At 39.6% G+C, this 13,012-nt stretch overlaps 1 protein-coding gene across 2 annotated transcripts in view; it reads left to right on the forward strand.

Moving 5' to 3' along the window:
* sez6b (seizure related 6 homolog b) overlaps window positions 1–13,012 on the forward strand; it is a 225,338-nt gene that overhangs the window by 44,976 nt on the left and 167,350 nt on the right. The window lies entirely within an intron of this gene.

The following is a 13,012-nucleotide window of genomic DNA, read 5'->3' on the forward strand; positions in this document are numbered from 1 at the left end:
TGGTGTTACCATAGATGGATTTTTGGTTTATAAATAAAGCCAAGAGTGTTTAAGGGCTCACAGAAGATGCAAGGAGCCAAGTCACTATACTGATGGCCGGGCAGCTACAGTAGAAATGCATGCAGGCTTTAGATGAGCTAGCAGTGTGTGTGGTGACTGCCCAACCAGAATACCAAGCACGGTGTGGATGTCTGAACCTGCCATTCAGGTGAGAAATGAAGCTCCGAGCACAGCTCATGGCACTGAGCCCGGTTGAGGGAATGAGATGATACTGGATTAGCACATCCTAGAAATAGATGGCTCAAAAATATGACAGAGCATAGAATGCATACACCATGTATTAACGTCTCCTGGACATAGCAGAATTGTGGAATATTTTATTGTGCAAGTATGTTTATGTTTTCTTTTCACTGTATGAGTGTTGAGATGTGGTGAGCAAATTGAGATGTCTTCGAGATGGGCAGGTGATGGAGTGGAGGAGCCCAGCGTGGCCCATCACTCACAGTAATGCCTCCATTACCTCAGTGTGAGTGCGGTGTGTGTATATATGTGTGTAAAGCTGTAAGTGTGCCTTATTCTAAAATAGATATGCTCCACAGAACCTGGAAGGCAGCACTACAGCCAGACAGTTTAACCCTTACTCCACTCTTCAATGCTAACCTTGTTGGTCTTTGCCTTCACAACACTGCACCTCTCCGTTCATGGGTATCAGTTTATTTCTATTATATCTTCAAGTACATTAATGTTTAGTAGTGTCCCTCAAGGTTTTATTCAATGCAATTCAATTCAATTTTATTTGTATAGCGCCAAATCACAACAACAGTTATCTCATAGCGCTTTTCATAAAAGAGCAGGTTTCTCGACTGTACTCTGATATTATTACAGAAAGTCAACAATTCCCAACCGGAGCAAGCACTGCTTACATGTCTAAGCTAGTAGAAAAAAGATTCAATTCATACAGTTGATGGAGGTCTATGTATTTTTTTGCTATACAAGAAAATCATTTGGTTCTCTTGTGCTCTTGTGAATGTTGAACATGTGTACACATCCCTATCATTGAAATGCTAGTGAAAGTTTCCAATATGATGACATTGGTTGGCTGGTTGTTCCAGATCAAGATATCTAAACAACTCATGGCCTGACAGTCATGAAATTCACTTTAAATATTCATAGTCCCCAGATGATCCTCTGACCTTTCCACTAGCACCACTGTTAACCCAAATTGTTCACTTGTTCATATGAAATACTTAAATTTAATTTGCATGAACTTTATAGTACACATTAATGCTCTGCAGAGGACGACACATTGTGAGTTTGGATACTGCAATGGATGTTATTTGTCAAAGCATTTGACTCCCTCAAGTGTGACATTCTGTTTCTGCAGTTTGCCCAAAGTACATTGGCACATGTGACAGGAAGCTGATCTTCCTCCCTGGGACTGGCTATGCAGTTTTCAGAGATTAGCGTTTTCAAACTTCATCATGCATATTATTGCCCTTCGACTGTCGATGCAAGTGAGTATAATATTTTGCGGTTGACGATGGATGGGTTAATTAACAGAAATTATTGGATATATAATCCCTGTTAAGATGGCATAGAATTCTATGCTAAAAAACAATGTGTGACTAAAACATTTCTGTTGAACTGACAGAAATTTCAGTCCAATGAGTGAACTCTTGGAACTATTGGCTCCTGCTTAAATTACACCAAATGATCTGAATACTTTCTGATGAAGAGTTCTTCCTCATGAACTGTTATAAATACATATATTTCTGCAATCAGCCTGTTTGTTATGCAGTATGTTTAATTCCAGTCATCTTGAACTGACATTCTAAATCACAGACTTTGTGCTGTCTTTTTTGTGTCTAAACAATCCCAACAGGATCTTCATGCAGGTTCTTCACATCGCTGTAGGTCATCTCTTGGTCAAGTTATCTCTCCAAATCAATAGGCTTATCAACTCACATGTCCCCTCTTGCCGTTTGATCTGAAGCGCGCTCCACTCTGCAACAGAGTCTAATCTAGATCACACAACACTGCAGAGCTGGTTTGTCTTTTCATTTTAAGATATCCTAAGAAAATATTTCAGAATGAATATTTGCTGTCCTTCTGGCACTTATGAGACCTCACTTTGACTTTGTGTATCAATATTTCTTTTTGCTCTGTACCTGTCTTTAAATTTTTTGACAATATAGAGTAAAATATAAAATATTCTGCTACGTTTATTTCATAAACGAAGGCGACAGAGCTGTTTTCCCTCACAGGTGTCACCTTGTCGTCTGAGGCTTCATAAAAATCTGCTTTGCAAATGCTGCAGTCTGAATTATTTATTCAGCCTGTAACTAATCTTCTCTTCTTGTTCACATTGTAATGTACTTCTGTCCTTCTCCTATGCCTTGTCATTGAAGGATGATATTTTTCATAGTTTACATTTCACATTCTAATGGAATAACTATAACGAAAGCAGCAGTAGAGACATGAACATAATTAGTTCTTAGATGCTTAAGTAACAAACTAACAGTGTCTGGCCTAGTTTTATGCTTTTTATGTGTTTTTATGCAATGGTGTTAGCTGATGATGTTGTAGACATGGCAAATTGAAAACACTGACAGGGTATCCACCCATGGAAAATGGTCTGCAACCTTACACCAACATATTCATATTGAAAACATGTTCTTTTCTTTCTAAGACAGATGAAGGGACATCATTTATGAAAGGCTTCTCATAGCAAAGCTGTTGTTAACTAGTGGCATTTGGCAAAACTAGTGGAACTGGATTTACTATCAAGCCAAATGGGCCAGGCTGTGAATAATACTATGACAATCGGCGGGTCAACCTTTTTTCCATGTCAAAAGGAAACCCAGTACAGCGCAGGCGCTTGCTTTAGTTAACTAAAATCTCACAGTGCTTACAAAATCCTTGCTTATTTGGCTTAACGTAATGTCTGCAGTCTGTTGATGATGATAAATCATTACACCAGTTCATAGGTGCCCCATACCACGAAACAGCTTTTGTATGTAGACAGGGGTCACGTATTCTAGAGCAAAACTGCCAGCAAGTCAGTCCTGCACACACAACAGCAGACTATCATTTCTGCTCAAATATAGAGCCACATGATGCTGAACCAGAACCAAAGACACTCTCCTAAAATACAGACTGCATTATCATCTCTAATTCCTAATTCTTTCAAGTTGAAACTTCAAAGTTTCATGAAACTTAAAAGTTTCAACTTATTCTTTTTTTTAGCAAATATCTCCTTTCATCTTGCTTATGTTGACTGTGAATGAAATAGAATCTGTGTTCAAAAAAGTAGTAGTCATATATTGTTTGGGAATTGTTGTGTCTCTGTAAACAATATTAAACAGAGTACGTCATGAATTGGTGCTATATAAATAAAACTGAAACGGAACCACATTTGGAATAACAAATCTGGATTTTAATTAGTACTGGACAACGATTGAAATTTTTAATCTCGATTAATCGCATCGCAACGTGCCCCACCCTAATTTTAATATTTTATCAAGCCTCAAAGACTCACAAAAGACTTCAAATTAAATAATGAACTCTATATTGTCTATATGTCAAAATGTATCTCTACAATAACTTATCTGCAATTTCACTGCTCATTCAATAGCAATTAGATAGAAGATTTAACATTTTATAATGGTAATGAAATGACAGGATTTCACACTGTAGTTCAGCCTGGTCCAAGGGCCACTATAACTATAGACAGTGCAGACAGTGAAGCCGCTCTAGGGCCCGCACTGTACAGGCGCCCTTCATGGGAGCGGGCCCCACAATGTTTTGAGGTGGACTCAACTAGTTACATCGTAAAAAAATCCCATATCACCTTTCACTCAAGTTTGTTTCTGAGATCATGTGGTATATATATATATCCTTAAATGTGCAAATCCATCTTTGTCATGGTGTCAGTCAGTAGTTTGATTAAAAACAGTCTGTAGCAAACAAAGCATAATAAAAATATATTCCACTGATTCCACAGAATGAATATTGTCTTATTTTCTTTGGTATTTGTGTCACAAAGCCTACATGCACTAGTGTTGTAGTACTCAAGACCGGTCTTGGTCTCGAGACAGGTCTTAAGACCACTTATTGATGGTCTTGGTCTCGTCTTGGACTGGACCGCATTGGTGCTTGGTCTTGTCTTGGTCTCGGACACTGAGGACTCGAGATTTTATTTCAAGACCAGTCAAGACCATAACTTTGGTAATATCAATAAATTGCTTTTGCATTGTCTGATTTATTTGTTAACATCCTAAATTAGATGTTAAATTAAATATGTGTTGTTCCTGTTAACAACTGTCCCCCCTCCCCGCGATGGTCAGCATGGAAAAGGAGTGTTGAATAAAGATCCTTACGTTGATTTCAGCTCTTAGTGTTTGTATGTGGGTGTTTTAATGGGAATGTGGATCTTTCAGATCAATTTGAGAAGTACCTATGATCTCGTTCCACATTTTATTGTGTGTCATGTAATGTAATGGGGAACTGGTCTTGGTCTTGACTCGGTCTCGCCTTCCCTCGGTCTCGGTCTCGACTTGGTCTCAACCCCTAAAAGTCTTGGTCTTGTCTCGGTCTCGATAAACTCTGGTCTTGGTCTTGACTTGGTCTCAGTTTGGGCGGTCTTGACTACAACCCTAACATGCACAATGATGAATGCTGGGTAATATGTGTAAATGTTTCTATTTGATCATGTGACAAGACTAGAAAATATGACAAGCAGACTAGCAGAGCAAGGGATTTTGTGGATCTTACGGGCTGCAGAGCCTCTATTTAAAAAAGCTGTTATCGTTTCGAGGTCAGGTTGCTGTCGAGCACCTGTTTGCCTGCGAATGTTCTTGTGGGTGTTAAACTGTGCATGTAGCTGGCCAGTTCTCAGGACATGGTGTTGCTGATAAGTAGGCCGCTTTTCTGTCTTATTTACCATAATCTCTTGCCTCTCTGTTGAAGAGGAAACTGGTTGCTGTAATTTGTCCATGGTCAACCGCTTATCCAGCATACAGGGTTGCAGGGGGCTGGAGCCAATCCCAGCTGACATCGGGCGGAAGGCGACCCTGGACAGGTCGCCGTTCCATCGCAGGGCCACACATAGACAAACAACAACTCACACTGAATTTATAAGATTATTGTTAAGCTAAAATTGCCCGAAAAAGTCTGCGGTCATTTAAGAACAGTGGATTCCTCCCCTACAGCTCTCAGGTGTTTGTAGTCACGTTTCACGATTTCTTTTTGACTTCTTAACTTTGCAAAACACATTAGTCTGGGTTACACACTGGAAAATCCATTACATGATGGTACTTTGGGCTGCTGCGGCTGGGCGTGTGTTATATTTGTGTAATTTGTTAATATGGACATGAGACTGATTTTAAGAGCTTTAAATTAAGTAGGTAGGCATTAACTGCATCTTATCTTAAGTGTTGTTATACCATGCAGCATGAAGAAATTAGGCACATGCATTTGCCAAAATAGGGTTCTCTATGAATGCAGTGTGTGTGTGTGTGTGTGTGTGTGTGTAGCCTAAGTGTGTACTTTCTAACTGTGCAGCCCAAGGGCCCATCATAATAACCTGCACTGGGGCCTGTCATTACTAACTTACGCCACTGGCCAGGTACCCAGGAAAAAACTCCTAAGATAACATGGGAATAACAGGAATAACAGAATCTTAGGAATAAGGAATCCATTGTAAGTAAACTCTTTACCATGGAGATGCAATAAAGTAAAAGTTAAGTTTTTGTAATTTTCATCCTTGCCTTGTATAAAATCTAAATCTTCAAAGGGAATATCCCTATTATAACCAAGATCCTGTAGATAATAATGCAACTTAATGTCTTCTCCTACTCCTTGACAGAGGTGGAAAGAAACAAATGACAATTATCTATCAGCCACGAGATGCAAATGGAATGTTGCGGTAACGTTTACTGCAGTTCCTCCACTATGTAATGCAAATGAAAGCTACCCAGTTTGACTGAATCCAACATGGACACCAGATATTGCAGTAGTAACTAATAGTGGTGTTACGCATCCAGACACAACTTTTGACTACAAAAACAGCAAAGACACTGTTCATAGTTGGAAACATAGGTGTCATTTACACTGGGGACGCTGAAGGAGCTTTTCACAGCCACATTTTGAAATGGCCGATTTCGTCCCCATCACTTTTTGAAAGGTTTTGGAAAAGTGTTCTGAAAAAGAATAAAATAAAAATGCATTGAAAAAGATTTATTTGCGCAACAAGAAAACACGCCATGCAGTTTAAATTTAGAAGACACCAATTAGATTTGTTTTGTTTCCTTTTAAATAAATAAAGACATTTTCACCATAAATTGTAGCAGAAAATGTCTCCAGAATGCAGGAAATTAAGTGTTCAATGCTCCAATTCTTCTGGGGGAGGACACCCAGACCCCCTGCTCATATATTTTGATATTTCATGTTTCTTCAAAATAGTGTTAAAAATATTCTCCTCTTGTTCTTGTGCATCACCACGTCTCGTGACCCACGTGTATCGTCACTACCCTAATCTGATCCCTTGTGTCCCCACCACTTTTCAACACAAAGTGATGCCCATGGTTTGTAAATGTACAAATTTAAGTTTTTTAATTGTTCTCTGACATTTTACCCAGTCATACAGTGATATGAGCTATACTGCTGGAATCTGAGGAGTCTCGCTATTCATTTGAGGGGTTGTTTGTGTGGATAGCCTTTGGATGCCTTTTGTTCAGTCAGTTGCTTGGTGTTTGTCTTGGTGTTCCATTGAAGTAAAAATGGTTAGCGTGAGCTTTTAACTAACTTCATCTTGTTAAGTGGGTGCGCAGCATGAATATGTTGTGAGATTCTAGCTGCCCCCGATACCGGGGAGGCTTGAGAGCTATCTAGCCCTGACTTAACTAAAAGGTATTTATGACAGCACAGCCTGCTACCCACTGCAGGGCCTAATGATTGGTCAGAACATCATGTGAATACTGTAGGGTCACCATACGTTCTCTTTTACCCGGACACTCTTTTTGGGAGCTAAAAAATGCGTCTGACTGGGATATCTGAATCGCCCAAAATGTATTCAGCATTCAGTGTGTGCGTTTTTATATTGCACTGCTCTTACTCGTGCTTGTACTCTTTCCTGTCCTCTCCACCAGCGGAGACATAGGAAGGGAGAAAATCTGATGTTTTTTTTATCCAAGCATGTGCATAAAGTTGCTCATCAATGTCTTTTTTCGTGAACCGACCAATCACAGCCGTTATTCATTGATTGTTAACTGTTATCAGAAATCAGAAATCAGAAATACTTTATTGATCCCCGAAGGGAAATTCTGTAAGGGAAGTTGAGCAAAAGTTGTGTTTTGTTGTTTGCTTAGTCTTTAAAGTGCTGCTAATCCCAAGAGATTTGGACCTCACATTGCCTGTCCATCCCTGTGACTTTGCTTAGCAGGCCGTCAAACAGGAAACAGAGGCCGAGGACCTGCACCTGCACAGCCTTCCAACCACCAATCTGCTGCCGCAAGCCAGCGCTGTTCACAAACAAGCTTATTAAATTAATGTTAAAAAGCAAAGCGGGCCCCGAGCTCTGTAATTATAAATCAAGAGTAATCAGTGGAACATAATTGATTTGGTAATTGTGTTTGCTTTCTTGAGCTAGACCCAAAACTTTACTGGCATGAATTAAGGACGTTGTCACTGCAGTTGAAGCACTGCATTGTTATGTTGTGTGCAATGTCTGCTCATAGTTTGTTTGAGCCAAAAGGAGTACAGACCAGTTACAATAACACGGCAAAGGGTATTAAACGATAAAAGGGAATACTAAAATGAACTTACATAAACGAAACATCTACTCCTGCTTCTTCCTGGCCTCTCACTCTTTTTTATGCCCTTTTCTATGAACTTCAGAGCACCCTCAAACTGTGTGCGTCTGTCAGTATACAGACTCTAACAGAACTGGCATCATTTTGAGAATTGCTTAGTATAGAAGACATATGTGCTCCATCTAATGTTATCTTATTGCTTTAAATGGATTGATGAGTGGATCTCCAGTTTATCTGATAGGAAACAGTTTAACTTGCTTTAGCCAGTGTAAGTGAATTTCTATTTCCTTGGTTCTAATGTGGTATTAGTGTGGCAGCAGCCAGTGAAGGCAGCATGACACTACAGCCAGAAGGCAAACCAAGCAACATACAAGACGCCAGACACCAATGTAAGGACTGATATAGTTATTAGCAGATATATTTACTAGTTGAAATAAAAACAAAATGTTCACATTGTGGTAACCTTTTGAGAAACAGGGGCAGCAAACTCAAACTCAGCAGTCCATGATTACACACCATGTTACACTTCCACTAATTTACTTTTATTTAAGATGAGTTCAGACTGAACGTAAAGCAGATTTTGGATAAAGCTCAAATGCATATGAAGTCGAGTTGAGGTTGAGATGTTTTAACTTGAGTGAAAAATGTGTGCATATTCTATCTTTAATGGACCACAGATAAAAGAGGACAGTGGAGGAAACCTGGAGGAAAATTATAGAAAGGTTTTCAGGTCATTATCCCTTAAATGATCTAAATATATTTTTCCATTTACTGTGATCTGTGAAACTTAATTTAGCCTCAAAATCTTACATACATATTCAAAATATCAAATACATATTATTTTGACCAAACCAATTATAAAAGTTTACACAATTTCAAATTACAAATCAAACTTCAACGCCAGCTGCTCATAAAGATGTTCTACTTCTCTGAAATCCAATACGCAGACATTCCACAGCATGGTAAAATACAGCATTCAAGTACAACCACCATTCTGGGATGATAGCAGAAAGATGTTCAGGTTTTAATTGTACAAAACAACACAGGCAGTAGCTCCTCATTGCTGCAGATGTTGCCTTTTATTTTGACTCTGTATTTGTCAGTACTGGTGCATATGTGACGGCACCTATTCTCTATCTCCCTGTTGTCTTACAGCTGTACTTGTCTGATTAAAACGGCATACAACTGTTGAGAGAAATGTATCCACACAGACCACAACATGGTTCCCTGGCTCTGCATTCTTGTTATCTTCACCCAGTGTGGCTGCCTGTGCAGTGAGATGAGGGACTCAAGGGGACAAGATTGCATGCCCATCTCCGACTGAATCAGCAGTTGTCTGCTGTCAGTTATCTCCCATGTGTTGGGGAAATCGTCAGGTAGTGCTGCTTCTGATAAGACAGACAGGAAGCCACACACTTGATTCTGCCACTGACAGGTTCCTCTTAAACAAAAGGTAAATGAAGCCTCCCTCTTTCCCTTCTCTGCTCCTGATAATTCAAAAGAATTTCCACTTGCAGCTGACTCTGTGCACCTAATTCAAATATTTGAATTATTCTGGTCACTGCACCGATATGCAGATTGCTTAGTGGGGGAGTATTTTAATCACGGCAGACTGAGATCCTTCCTCTTTTCATTCCCCTTCTAAACAAACTCCTCCAATGTTTTTACTTTTAGAAATAATAGCTCAATTCACCCCTACAACCAGCTTGTTTGTTTGTTTGTTTGTTCTGAGATAAATCCCTGCGGCTATCCTTCTCTTACACTTCAGTGATTAAAAATTACACTTGGGAAATCAAGGATCGCCTCAAATGTGGCTGGTGAAACAAGACTGGAACCTTGTAAGACATCAGCATATGGCTTATTTTGCCGCAGAGTGGCACCAATGTCCCTTTCTGTCTTAAGTTCAAAGGTCTTTACAGCACCAGTGTTTCATCTGGGCTCCCTCCTCTCTCTGAGTCACAGGATGTTGACAGTCTTTCGGTTCCACTCCACTGGCTTCACTCACATTTCACACTTGTCACGCTGTCTGATTCCTCAAACAGCTACAAGCACATCTAAGCATAACCCGGCCTCCCGTCCCCTCTGTGTTTTGATGGCTTCAGGTTAAAGCTGAAGTGGTCACAACAGGTCCCATTCCTGCTCATCTATTTTTAACTAAGCATATTTCAAATCCATATGAAGGGCACTTATCTTGATTAAGACATTGTGCAGTGTGAAATGCGGCAGAGGCACATTTAATTGCTGTGGGGTTTATTAGGATTTGTGAGTCCCCTGATGTGATTGAAGCCTGGATCTTATATTCATAGTTCTGATTATCATTCCTATTGGTCATTATTTTATTGACCAGGTTCATTTCTGAGATCTGAGGATTCACAGCCTGACAATACATTTACACATACAATACATACATTGTTTTACCTAAAAGATTTTCTTGTGATAGTGTTGTTACTACATCTGCAGGTCAGTGTAGGCGGTTAGGGTTGATGTTTGGGTCAACAATGAATGTGACTGACACATGAGATCACTGTTTCCCTTTCCTACCAACAGTCAGTGTTAGTTTGTATTAACTGAATGTATACAACCCATCTGTCCAAACCACCTGAATGTTGGAATCAGAATAGATTCCTTGCTCAATACATGAAATTTGAAATTATCATCCGCCATACATTTTTTCTTTTTAGAATAACTTGTTCAGTCCCGTTTTCTGAGAAACTTTGTAAAAGGCATGCCCTTCCTTTACTCCAGAGATCTGTAATAACTCATCATACCTTTTTCATTATGACTCCATGATTGCCCTTATGTGAGTTATATCATATGTGAAATGGATGTAACATTTTAGCTACATCTACATATAGATTTATTTCATTATACTGTATATATATACACACACACACATTACGCACACACGCACATATCTGAAAATCACCTGTGCCCATTTTTCACAAGTGAAATGAATTTCACATTTGATTTGTTCGTTGGAATTTGCTTGAAAATACAATTTGATATTTTTGTGTTTGTGTATCTCATTTCCACCTTCTTTGTTGTCGTAATTATTATTTGTATTCAACAATTTACCACTGTAGAAGGTGAGCATTTCTATGTGTGCTGCTTATTTACATTTGTCTCGATATTCTGCTGTATTGATTTCATCTGACACTTCCTGTAGCTAACACCATGAACCAGGAATTCTTGAAGTTGTGTACTGCAGCCTAAATAATCATCTTTTATCCAAAGATATGAGAGACCTTAATTCATGATGCATGATGCAGGTTGTGTGCTTTGAGGATAGTGCACAACAGTAGTGTATAGTAATAATTTAAATGGAGCACTACATGGCTGATGATGTTAAGCTTTCCATAGAGAGCATGCTCTGACACAATAACCACATGTCGGTCAGAAGCAATCGCTCTGTGTTGAACTGGTTCAAATGTTGCCAGTTGCTTTCTAAATCTCTCCATCTGTACCCTGTGCCTTTCTTTCACCCTGCCCCCCTCATCTCCTTCATCCAACCCTCTGCCACTTCGAGATGGTTTTCCTCTCGACCTGTTGGAGTGGAGAGGCCCATCTGTGGGCTTATCTTGCTCCGCCGGAGAGCAGTAAACACTCATTTTTGTGGCTGTCAGTTTGGTGACGGAGGGCAGCCATGTGGAACACAGCACAGCATTCCCAGCAGTGGAAAGAGAGCTGGCTTCAAGGCTGCGAGAGCCACTCTTTTCCTGTTTTCTCTCCCCTCCCAGGGAACAGTGGTATTGCTTCTAAACCTCATTTAGAGGTTATGTTTTGTGTGACTTGCCATTGCTCTTTTCTTTTTGAGAGTACACGTCTATATACAGTAATGTTGTGCTTATGTTGAGAAACACATTACTGTTTCCTTGCTGTTTTTGTTGTTGAAAATTACTATACACGTAAAATACAAGGCATCACAACCATGCCTATAGAACAGATGGAAGCTTATATATACTTACAAGTTTCCACGATGTTTGCTTTAATTTGCAAGTTTGGCTGTATGCCATGGAGCTAACATTTGTCCTATATTTTAGACGGTCAGTAGAGTCGACTTGGGAGGGACTTAAGCTAGGATAGGAGTCCTCTGCTATATAGAGACATAATACTGAATTAAACGCTGATGGAATTAGGGCTGCACGATCAATCTCATTGCAATTGTAGTCAGAATGTCACTCTGTGCAATTACATAACCACAAAAAGGTGCGATTTAAATAAATAAAAATTGTGCTGTGCGAGTGACACTCCAGTCTTTGTGTGCACTGCAGTCTGCTTATTATCCATGCCCACAAAAGATATGACCAATCAGTCTCTGTTTAAGCAGTGGCGTGTGTGGTCACGTGAGTGTAAGAAGTATACACTGGAGAGTACAGAGCATGCATAGAGGTGCACACAGGAGACCACGTGAAAAACGGACAGAAAATGGTCTGCACCCTGGACAGGCGGTACCAGCTATTATTTTTCACCCTGCAAAAATGTCCTTGTTAGTAAGGGCATTCTAAATTTCTTATTTTAATGAGAATTTGTATTTTTCTTATTTATTGTTCTGTTTATTGTAAAGCAGTTTGTAAAAATTTCTATTTTGTTGATTATTTAATTTTGGAAAATATTTAGTTATTTTAAAAACAGAATTCTACGATTTTTTTGTTTGTTTATGTATTTCTTCTTATTAGGCATGGGCTGATTACCGGTTTCAAGGTATCCCGTGGGATGAAAAAGTCAAGGTTTCAAAACTACAAAAAATTTCCGTTCTGCCGTTGCTGCTGTATGAGCATTTTTTTTAATGTCTTGTCAAAAACGGAAAGATCCGCAGGTTGTGTGCAGCGTGTGCAGCGTAGAGGTACACGACCCCTCCTCCTCCGGTTGGTGTGAGTAGCCAGTCACCTGTGTGCAGGATGGCCGAAGAAGGGGAACCCCCAAACATTTCCCCCATCGAAAAAGACGGATGCAATACGAATATGATATCCCGTCCACGGGAACACCACCCGTCACTCTTCGTCTAAATTCAATGAGCTAAGAGAAATAAATAGCAGTGGCTTGGTATTTAACATTTCTTGTTGCAAGCTAATTTTCAAAAAACTTTTAGCAAAAACTTGCTTTCAAAAATTGCTGGGGACATGTCCCCATTTGGCACCGAGAGCAAGAGAGAGCATAAGTGTTAGAGGGAGAGGAGAAGCCATTGCTGGCTGCTAAGCTAA

Source organism: Micropterus salmoides, unplaced genomic scaffold (genome assembly GCF_014851395.1).
Source record: "Micropterus salmoides isolate LMB-PRFRI ecotype aquatic unplaced genomic scaffold, ASM1485139v1 Ms_hic_scaffold_3, whole genome shotgun sequence".
Classification (NCBI taxonomy): domain Eukaryota; kingdom Metazoa; phylum Chordata; class Actinopteri; order Centrarchiformes; family Centrarchidae; genus Micropterus; species Micropterus salmoides.